General features: G+C 49.6%; 1 long non-coding RNA gene across 1 annotated transcript; it reads left to right on the forward strand.

Annotated features, from left to right (window-relative positions):
* The first annotated feature begins 3123 nt into the window (after positions 1-3123).
* On the forward strand, positions 3124-8183 carry LOC123456283. Its single transcript, XR_006634439.1, has 2 exons — positions 3124-3370; positions 7944-8183. It is a non-coding gene; the product is annotated as an uncharacterized LOC123456283 (long non-coding RNA).
* Positions 8184-9094: the final 911 nt, after the last annotated feature.

The raw sequence follows: 9094 nt of genomic DNA on the forward strand, positions 1-9094 counted from the left end.
CTCTTGGCTCCTGTTCAGGAAGGGGTCCCCAGGGGGCCGCACCAGGGTCTCAAACCCGAGAGGCCACCTCTGGCGGCTTCCTCCCAGGACTCTGGTAGAGGGTCACACAGGGTCCACAAACTCACCAGTGAAGCTTTCAGGATCCTTGTTTGTTTTTTTTTTGGGGGGGGGGGCTTTGCTCACATTGTCTGAGGCCCTGTACGCCTGAGGTCTGCAAACCCTGACTCAGGACAGCGGGCAAGAAAGATGGGTAGACTCCCTAGCAAGACACAAATTTGCGGGGGGAGTCTTGAGGGGAGCGCCATCAGCCAGCTGTGACTCAGCCAGCGTCAAGGATGTGAGTCTGCTCCTGTCTCCCTTTGAAGATTGCGGACCTCCCGGGCGGAGGGGGTGCTGGAGACAGTGACCACTGGGGTAGAAATCTCCAGCACTGTGGCCAGGAAGCATGGCGGGGGGGGGGGCTTAAGGTCCCCCCCAGAGGAGCCCAATCTGCTTTGCTTTCTCTTCTAGTGACACTCCGCCCCCCACCACAGCCAACACTGCAGCATTTCATAAATAATTATACATTCCTTGTCCCTCACCACGCCAGCAGAAAACACAGGCGGGATGCCGAGATTCCTGGAATGTTTTCCAGTTATTTGGGGCCACACAGTAACTCCGCAGAGCCCTTCATGCTGAGGCATCTTAGAATTCTTAGAACAAAATGACAGGCCCAGCAGGGATGCAGTACCTGTCAGGCCCCCAACAAAAGCCTCTTGGGGAAGCCCACAGGGCCTGGGCTCACTTAGCCTCAGGGTCAAGAGAGGGCTGGAGTGCCACCACGTCTGTTCCCAGGAGGGTGGCTTTGATTGGAGGTCATTACCTCTAGACACCCTGGTGTTATCAGCACTCTGCCTGGACTCCGGGTAGTTTGGAACAAGGTCATCCCATCTGTCTTTCTCTGGACCTTCCTGTGACACGCCCCTTGACTTAGATTGACTTATCGACTTTGCTGGTCTGATTTCCCACTACACATTCAGTGTTCACTTTTTTTGTGGAGGGGTATTTTAGCTTACAAATTCGAGGGGAGGCTCCATGATGGCAGGGAAAAGTGATGGCATGAGCAGAGGGTGGACATCACCTCCTGACCCACATCAGGTGGACCATAGCAACAGGAGAGTGTGCCAAACACTGGCAAGAGGACACTGGCTCTAACACCCATAAGCCCACCCCCAACAGCACACTGCCTCCAGGAGACGTTAATCCCCAAATCTCCATCAGCTGGGAGCCTAGCATTCACAATACCTAAATTTATGGGGGACCCCTGAATCAAAACACCACATTTTGCTCCTGGCCTCCATAAACTGATAATCATGCATAACGTAAAATGCAATGCATTTACTCCATCTTTTAAAATCCCCATAGTTTTTTATCCTAATGATGTTCAAACATTCCCATAGTCCAAGATCTTTTTTTTTTTAATTTTTTTTTTTGTATTTATTTATTTGAGAGCGACAGACACAGAGAGAAAGACAGATAGAGGGAGAGAGAGAGAATGGGCGCGCCAGGGCTTCCAGCCTCTGCAAACGAACTCCATACGCAAGCGCCTCCTTGTGCATCTGGCTAACGTGGGACCTGGGGAACTGAGCCTCGAACCGGGGTCCTTAGGCTTCACAGGCAAGCGCTTAACCGCTAAGCCATCTCTCCAGCCCAGTCCAAGATCTTTTGACGTAGCCATAGTACAAAAAAAAAAACAACAAAAAAAACATGGAAAATGCTAATAAAAATTTTAAAAAAACCATAATGGCACAAACTATGCATTCACACTGCAAAAGATGGCATTAGGCATAGCAAAGAAATATTCAACTAATACATGATTTAAACAAGGAAACGATCAAACTGTTCACTTTTTTTTAAGAGGGGGGCGAGTTGGCATGCCAGAGCCCCAGCCACTGTAATAGAACTCCAGACACTTGTGCCACCTAGTGGGCATGTGCCACCTTGTGCTTGCCTCCCCTTTGTGTGTCTGGCTAACGCAGGACCTGGAGAGTCGAACATGAGTCCTTAGGCTTCGCAGGCAAGCGCCTTAACCACTGAGCCATCTCTCCAGCCCACCCTTCGCTTTTAAGGTCAAACAACTGTTTGGATTCTGACCTCATCTCACAAGGGACGTGGCTTGCGTCCCAGGGGACATTGAGACAGCCCGGGCACTCTCCTCTGTTGGCAGCTGCCCATGCAACCTGCCTCTTCCAGCCATTGCCCAGCCCTGGCCAGGCCTGCAGGGGCCCCTGGACTCCACTGCCTCACTCACTGCCTCAGCTCGGCCACATTCATGCTGGGCATTTCTAGGCCATTCTACCACGTCTGCTCATGCTATCCCTGTCTGTTAGCCCCTGCTCCATATTATTTATTTGCAAGCAGAGAGATATAGAGAAAGAGAGAATGGGCACACCAGGGCCTTAAGCCACTGCAAACCAACTCCAGATGCATGCGTCTTCTTTGCACACTGGCTTTATGTGGGTACTGGGGGATCAAACCTGGGTTGTTAGGCTTTGCAGGCTAGCACCTTAACTGCTGAGCCAGCTCTCCAGCCCCAGTCCTGCTCCCTGTGTAAAGGGCGATGAGGCAGGATGTGGTGGCGCATGCCTTTAATCCCAGCACTAGGGAGGCAGAGGTAAGAGGATTGCTGTGAGTTCGAGGCCACCCTGAGACTCCATAGTGAATTCCAGGTCAGTCTGGGCTAGAGCGAGACCCTACCTCGAAACACCAAAATAAATAAATAAATAAAATGAAATAAAAAAGGGTGATGAGGCAGGAACCTCACAGGCAGCAGGGATAGCTCACAGCTCTGTACAGCGGCTTTGAGCCCTCAAACCAGAAGTGAGGGTCAAAGAAGGGGCCCTCGTTTGGGATCATCTAGAGCTGGAGGTCACAGCTGCACCCTTCCCTCATGCACAGTATCCAAGCGAGGGCTGTGTCGTCAAAGTCCTGACCTGCAGGTCCAGGAGAAGGGTCTCCTAAGAGGGCAGCAGGTGGACAGCTGAGCTTGCCAGGGAGGTGAGCAGCCATCACCTGTCTTGGGGCTGCCTCGTGGGCATCCCGTGGAGGCCATCATCCCCAGCATCCGGGCCACCGGAGTTTCCAGGGCTCCACGTCTTCCCACGCCCCAGTCGGAAAGAAGCAGCAGCCATTCTGTTGGTCGCGGTGGAGCATTTTTCCACTGGCACTCCGTGACAGCTGGCTCGGCTACGCGCAGGGGAGACTCGGCAGCTGCTGGAATGAACTGCTCGCTCCTCAGACACGCAGGCACGGACCGCAGAGCCCGCCGGTGACGTCACAGGTCTCTTTAATCCAGAGCCAAGCTCACGGTGGAATAAGTCGACAGGCGCAGGTACGTGCTCAGCTCCGTGGCTGTGGTCTCTACAGCTCCGGGTTTGACTTAAGCCGTGCTGATGACACTTGGCAACGGGGCTGCCCCTGGCCTTGCGTGGGTGAGGATGCCTCGCCGAGAGCACAGCGCTAAGCAGATCGCCCCAACACGAGCCATCACTGCCTTGGCTCCCCTGCTCCTTTCGGTGACTCCCAGGCCACCTTCAAGTGACCACTTCCCACGTTGCACGGCCATCCTGCAGGCTGTAGCAGCAACTCCATGGACGCTTAAACAAACACAGGGAAGCCACAGCAGCTGGTGGCTGCGTTAAAGTCATGTTTCGTGTTAGGGAAACGACAGCCAGCAAGTGAGTACTGTGTTCTCGAAGGGAAGGCCACCAGCCTGGGGAGACCAGATTTCTCCCTAACTCATGGGCCAGCTGTGATCTGCAGCTCCCTTACCCAGACAGGTGGTCCTATGCTGGGGACACTGATGTGCGTTAGACATTATTTATTTAGATAAATTTAAAGAATGGACAAAGGGCTGGAGAGATGGCTTAGCGGTTAAGGGGCTTGCCTACAAAGCCAAAGGACCCAGGTTCAAGCCCCCAAGACCCATGTAGTCAGATGCACAAGTTGGCACCTGGAGTGCCCTCTCTCTGCTCTTTCTTTCTTCCTCTCTCTCCCTCACTCAAATAAATTATATAATAATTTTTTTAAGAAAAAAAAATGGAAAAAAAGAGTGGACAAAAAGAAAAAAAAAAGAATGGCCAGGTATTGGAAGGAGAATTATGTCCTTTAGTATTCATTCCCGCATTTTCCACAGGTACACACGGTGACCCACCTGGCTGAGCAGCACACAGTCACCTCCAATGTCACTTCCTCTCTGACAGGGTCGTCTATAGCCTTGCACTTAGAAAGCACCCCACTCAGCACAGTTTGTGAGTGTGTGTGTGTGTTGAGGCAAGTGCAACAGACTGACTGTGTGTGTGTGTGTTGAGGCAGGTGCGACAGACCTGCTGTGTGTGTGTGTGTGTGTGTGTGTGTGTGTGTGTGTGTAAGAGAGAGAGGGAAAGAGAGACAGAGAGAATTGACACACCAGGGCAGTAGAATGCCAGACGGTGCGCCACCTAGTGGGCATGTGCCACCTTGCACATGCATCATCTGTGCTTCTCGCTTAGGTGAGATCTGCAGAGTCAAACATGGGTCGATTGGCTTCACAGGCAAGTACTAAGCCATCTCTCCAGCCCAGGTTTTTTTTTTTTTTTTTTTTTTTTTTTTTTTTTTTTTTTTTTTTAGGTAGGGTCTCACTCTTGCTCTGGCTGACCTGGAATTTACTATGTAGTCTCAGGGTGGCCTTGAACTCACCATGATCCTCCTACCTCTCTGCCTCCTGAGTGCTGGGATTAAAGGTGTGCACCACCATGCCCAGCTAGAGTTCTGTTTTTTTTAATGGCTAATGTTATGGTTTTTTTTTAAAAAATTTATTTATTAGAAACAGAGAGAGGGAGGGAGAGAGAGTGAAAATGGACACGCCAGGGCCTCTAGCCACTGCAAATGAACTCCAGATGCCTGTACCCCCTTGTGCATCTAGCTAACGTGGGACCTGGAGAATCGAATCAGGGTCCTTAGGCTTTGCAGGCATGCGCTTTAACCGCTAAGCCATCTCTCCAGCCCAGTGTTTTGTTTTTTTGAGTATTGTTTGTTTTTTCCTGGTTCCTTATATATGTGCTTTTCTTTTTCTTCAGCATGGAGGATTCTTTCAAGTATGTTCTGTAGAGCTGGTTTTGTCTTCAAATAGTCCTTTCACCTGCTTTTGTCATGGAATGTCCTTATTTCTCCGTCCATTTGAAAGCTTTGTAGGATAAAGTAACCTTGGTTGACAGTTGTTATCTTTCAGGACTTGGAATACATCATTTCATGCCCTTTTGGTTTTTAAAGTTTGCGTTGAGTAATCTGCTGTAATCCTGATGGGTTTGCCTTTGTAGATAACTTGATTTTTCTCTCTGACTGCTTTCAATGTTTTTTCTTTGGTTTGTGTGTTTGGTAGTTTGATTATAATATGGCGAGGAGAGGTTCTTTCCAGGTTTTGTCTAGCTGGGGTTCTAAAGGATTCCTGTATCTGCATTGGCACTTCTTTCCCAATTTGGATAAAGTTTTCTTCTATGATTTTGTTGAAGACGCCTACTATGCCTTTGGAGTGAAATTATTCTCCTTCTACTATGCCCTGAATTCTTATGTTTGATCTTTTCAGTGTCCCGAGTATCTTGAAATTCCCACACATACTTTTCTATTAGTTTGTCTTTCTCTTTGTTGGCCTGTATTAGATCTGCCACCTGGTCTTCTAGCTTAGATATTCTGTCCTCTCCTTCATCCATTCTACTGGTGAGATTTTCTACAGAGTTTTTTATTTCATTAACTGTATTCTTCACTGCTAGTAATTCTGACTGGTTTTTCTTTATTATTTCTATTTCCTTATTTATGTCTAGTATTGATCTCTTTATTTCATGAAATTGGTGTCCTGTGTCTTCTTTGATCCCTTTGATTTCCTCTTTCATTCCTTTGATTTCTTCCTTGACTTCTTTGAACATATTTATAATCATTCTTTGGAAATCTTTCCCAGGCATTTCCTGTAACTCATTCTCACTGGAGGTCATTTCTGATGCATTAATACTTTTTGGTGGATTTATATTGTCTTGATTTTTGGTGTTTCTTGTGTTACAATGTATATATTTTTGCATCCTGGATTATTTAATGATTGGATTTTCTATTTAGCTGGGTATTATTAGATGTACCAGACAATCTGATGTTATATAACTTCAGGGTAGGAACTTAAGGCGTTAGGTGTGGCTCTCAAGACTCAGAGTATCTACAAAAGTGACCCTAGGTGTTGGGTTTGCCTGCTATGAGAGTATTCAAGTAGGCTAAGTGGAACCAAATACAGGCAGATCCTAAAGCTTAAACCATGTACACTTTCAGTGAAAAACAGCTCAGATTATTTATCCAAAAGTAGGAATTATGACAACCAGATCCTCTAACTGTCCGTTAGGGTGTGTGGTACCCCACTCACACCCTTAATCCTGACAACAAGGGGGTTAAGGTTTCTGATCTGGGGCTGGAGAGATGGCTTAGCGGTTAAGCGCTTGCCTGTGAAGCCTAAGGACCCCGGTTCGAGGCTCGGTTCCCCAGGTCCCACGTTAGCCAGATGCACAAGGGGGGCGCACGCGTCTGGAGTTCGTTTGCAGAGGCTGGAAGCCCTGGCGCGCCCATTCTCTCTCTCTCCCTCCATCTGTCTTTCTCTCTGTGTCTGTCGCTGTCAAATAAAAAAAAAAAAAAAAAAAAAGATTTCTGATCTGTTGAGGGTTCCAAGTCAACTTGTGAGCAGGTGAGACCCTTCCCTGGTGTAATCCCAGTTACCTCTGCTCCTGCTTGGGTCCCGCTGTCGGCTCAAGTTGGCGTGGCCGGGTCCCGGGACGCTGCTCTGTTCGCTGGAGCTGGGTTCAGGCGGTGGGGGAGGGGAGGGAGCCGCGGCTGCTCTGGTTCTCTCGCTGCTCCACGTGTGCTTCTACCTTGCAATCTGCTCCTCCGTTGCTCACTGCTGCTCTCCCTTCATGTTTTATGAGTTGCGGAAAGCTCCGGTGTGCGTGGAAGCTCCCCTCGCCTGGCTTTTCTTGCGGCTCGAGCCGAGCCTGGCCGCTTTCTGGTGCACTGTTACCACCGCGGTCGGTGGGCCTTCCGGGGCCACTTCTTTTTTTAAAAATTTTTTGTTTTTTTTTATTTATTTATTTGAGAGCAACAGACAGAGAGAGAAAGAGGCAGAGAGAGAGAAAGAATGGGTGCACCAGGGCCTCCAGCCACTGCAAACGACCTCCAGACGCGTGGGCCCCCTTGTGCATCTGGCTAATGTGGGTCCTGGGGAATCGAGCCTCGAACCGTGGTCCTTAGGCTTCACAGGCAAGCGCTTAACCGCTAAGCTAACTCTCCAGTTCCGAGGCCACTTCTGCTGGCCTGTGCGGGCTCTGGATCTCTCCTACTTCTCTCCTGCCATTTCAATTTCCTATACACCTCACTTTTTAGTAGAAGTGTGTATTTTGCTGAGTTTTTATTATTTTTTATTTTTATTTTTTGGTTTTTCAAGGTAGGGTCTCACTATGGCCCAGGCTGACCTGGAATTAACTATGTAGTCTCAGGGTGGCCTCGAACTCACGGCGATCCTCCTCCCTCTGCCTCCCAAGTGCTGGGATTAAAGGCGTGTGCCACCACGCCCGGCTTGCTGAGTTTTTTTTTTTTGCTTTCCCCCCCACCCCCGGGGGCTGCTTTGGCCTGGTACCTACACCACCATCTTAACCAGAAGTCCTAGTGTTTTGTTTTTTAAGAATTGTTTTTATTAATTTATTTAGAGAGAGAGACAGAAAGGGAGCACCAGGGCCTCCAGCCACTGCAAACAAACTCCAGACACATGTGTCACCATGTGCTTATGTGGGTCCTGGGGAATCAAGCCTGGGTTCTTAGGCTTCACAGGCAAGTGCCTTAACAATTAAGCCATCTCTCCAGCCCCAGCAGGTTTTTTAAAAAATATTTTATTTATTTGACAGAGAGAGAAAGAGAGAATGGGAGCACCAGGGCCTTCAGCCACTGCAAACGAACGCCAGGAGTCAACGTGATGACATCCCCAACTGCCAGGACACTGGAATCCATCTGGCCCGGCAGCTGCCCTCAGACTCCGACCCCCTAGATCACGGAAGTGGGTGCTCCGCTCCCTGAGCCCACTCTGTCTGTGAGCGGCACCTCGTCTGTCAGTAAATAACTGGGGCTGTGTGGCCACTGAGGCTTCATCTCGCTGAGTCCTCTGCTTCCTGAGGACTCCTGCTGACCCCCACCACCACCGCCCACCGACTGAGCAGCACACGGTCACCTCCAGTGTCACCTCATCCGCACATGCCTCATCCTCATCTGAGGTGTGGGGGTCGGGGACGGGAGCCTCCTGTGCCAGCCCCTGTCTGTGCGGGCAGCCCGGCTCCACACACCTGTCTGTGGACTTGACACCACTTCCGTTCCTTTCTGTTCAGTAGCTGTAGGCCACAGTCAGCATTAATAATTAGCCCTTTGGGGGGGGGGGCTACAGAGATGGCCCAGCGATCAAGGCGCTTTCCTGTCAAGCCTGAGGATACCCACAGTCGACTGTCCCGATCCCACGTTAGCCAGACGCACAAAGGTGAGGCAAGCGCAAGGTCGCACATGCCCACTAGGTGGCGCAAGCGCCTGGCGTTCGATTTCAGTGGCTGAGGCCCTGGTGCTCCAATTCTCTCTCTCTCTCTCTTTCACTCTCTCTTAGAAAAGATAATTAGCTCTTTGTTTATACTTGAGCCAGAAGAGGAGAAAACCTAGGTGCTTCCTCCTCACCTAGCCAAGCTGTCAGAAACCGAGACCATGGCAGCTGCAGACAGCAGCTATCACCTCTGAAATGGAGGTGACAGACAACCCCTTCCTCCTGTCTACATTCTTTTTGCTTAAAAAAAAAAATTGTTGGGCTGGAGAGATGGCTTGGCTGTTAAGGCACTTGTCTGCAAAATCAAAGGACTCAGGTTTGATTCCCCAGGACCCACGTAAGCCAGATGCACAAGGTGGCACGTGCGTCTGGACTTCGTTTACAGTGGCTGGAGGCCTTGGTGAGCCCATTTTCTCTCTCTCTTAAATAAATAAGCAAATAATAATTATTATTATTTACTTATTTATTGAGAAGAGA

The sequence above is a fragment of the Jaculus jaculus genome, chromosome 20 (genome assembly GCF_020740685.1).
Source record: "Jaculus jaculus isolate mJacJac1 chromosome 20, mJacJac1.mat.Y.cur, whole genome shotgun sequence".
NCBI lineage: Eukaryota > Metazoa > Chordata > Mammalia > Rodentia > Dipodidae > Jaculus > Jaculus jaculus.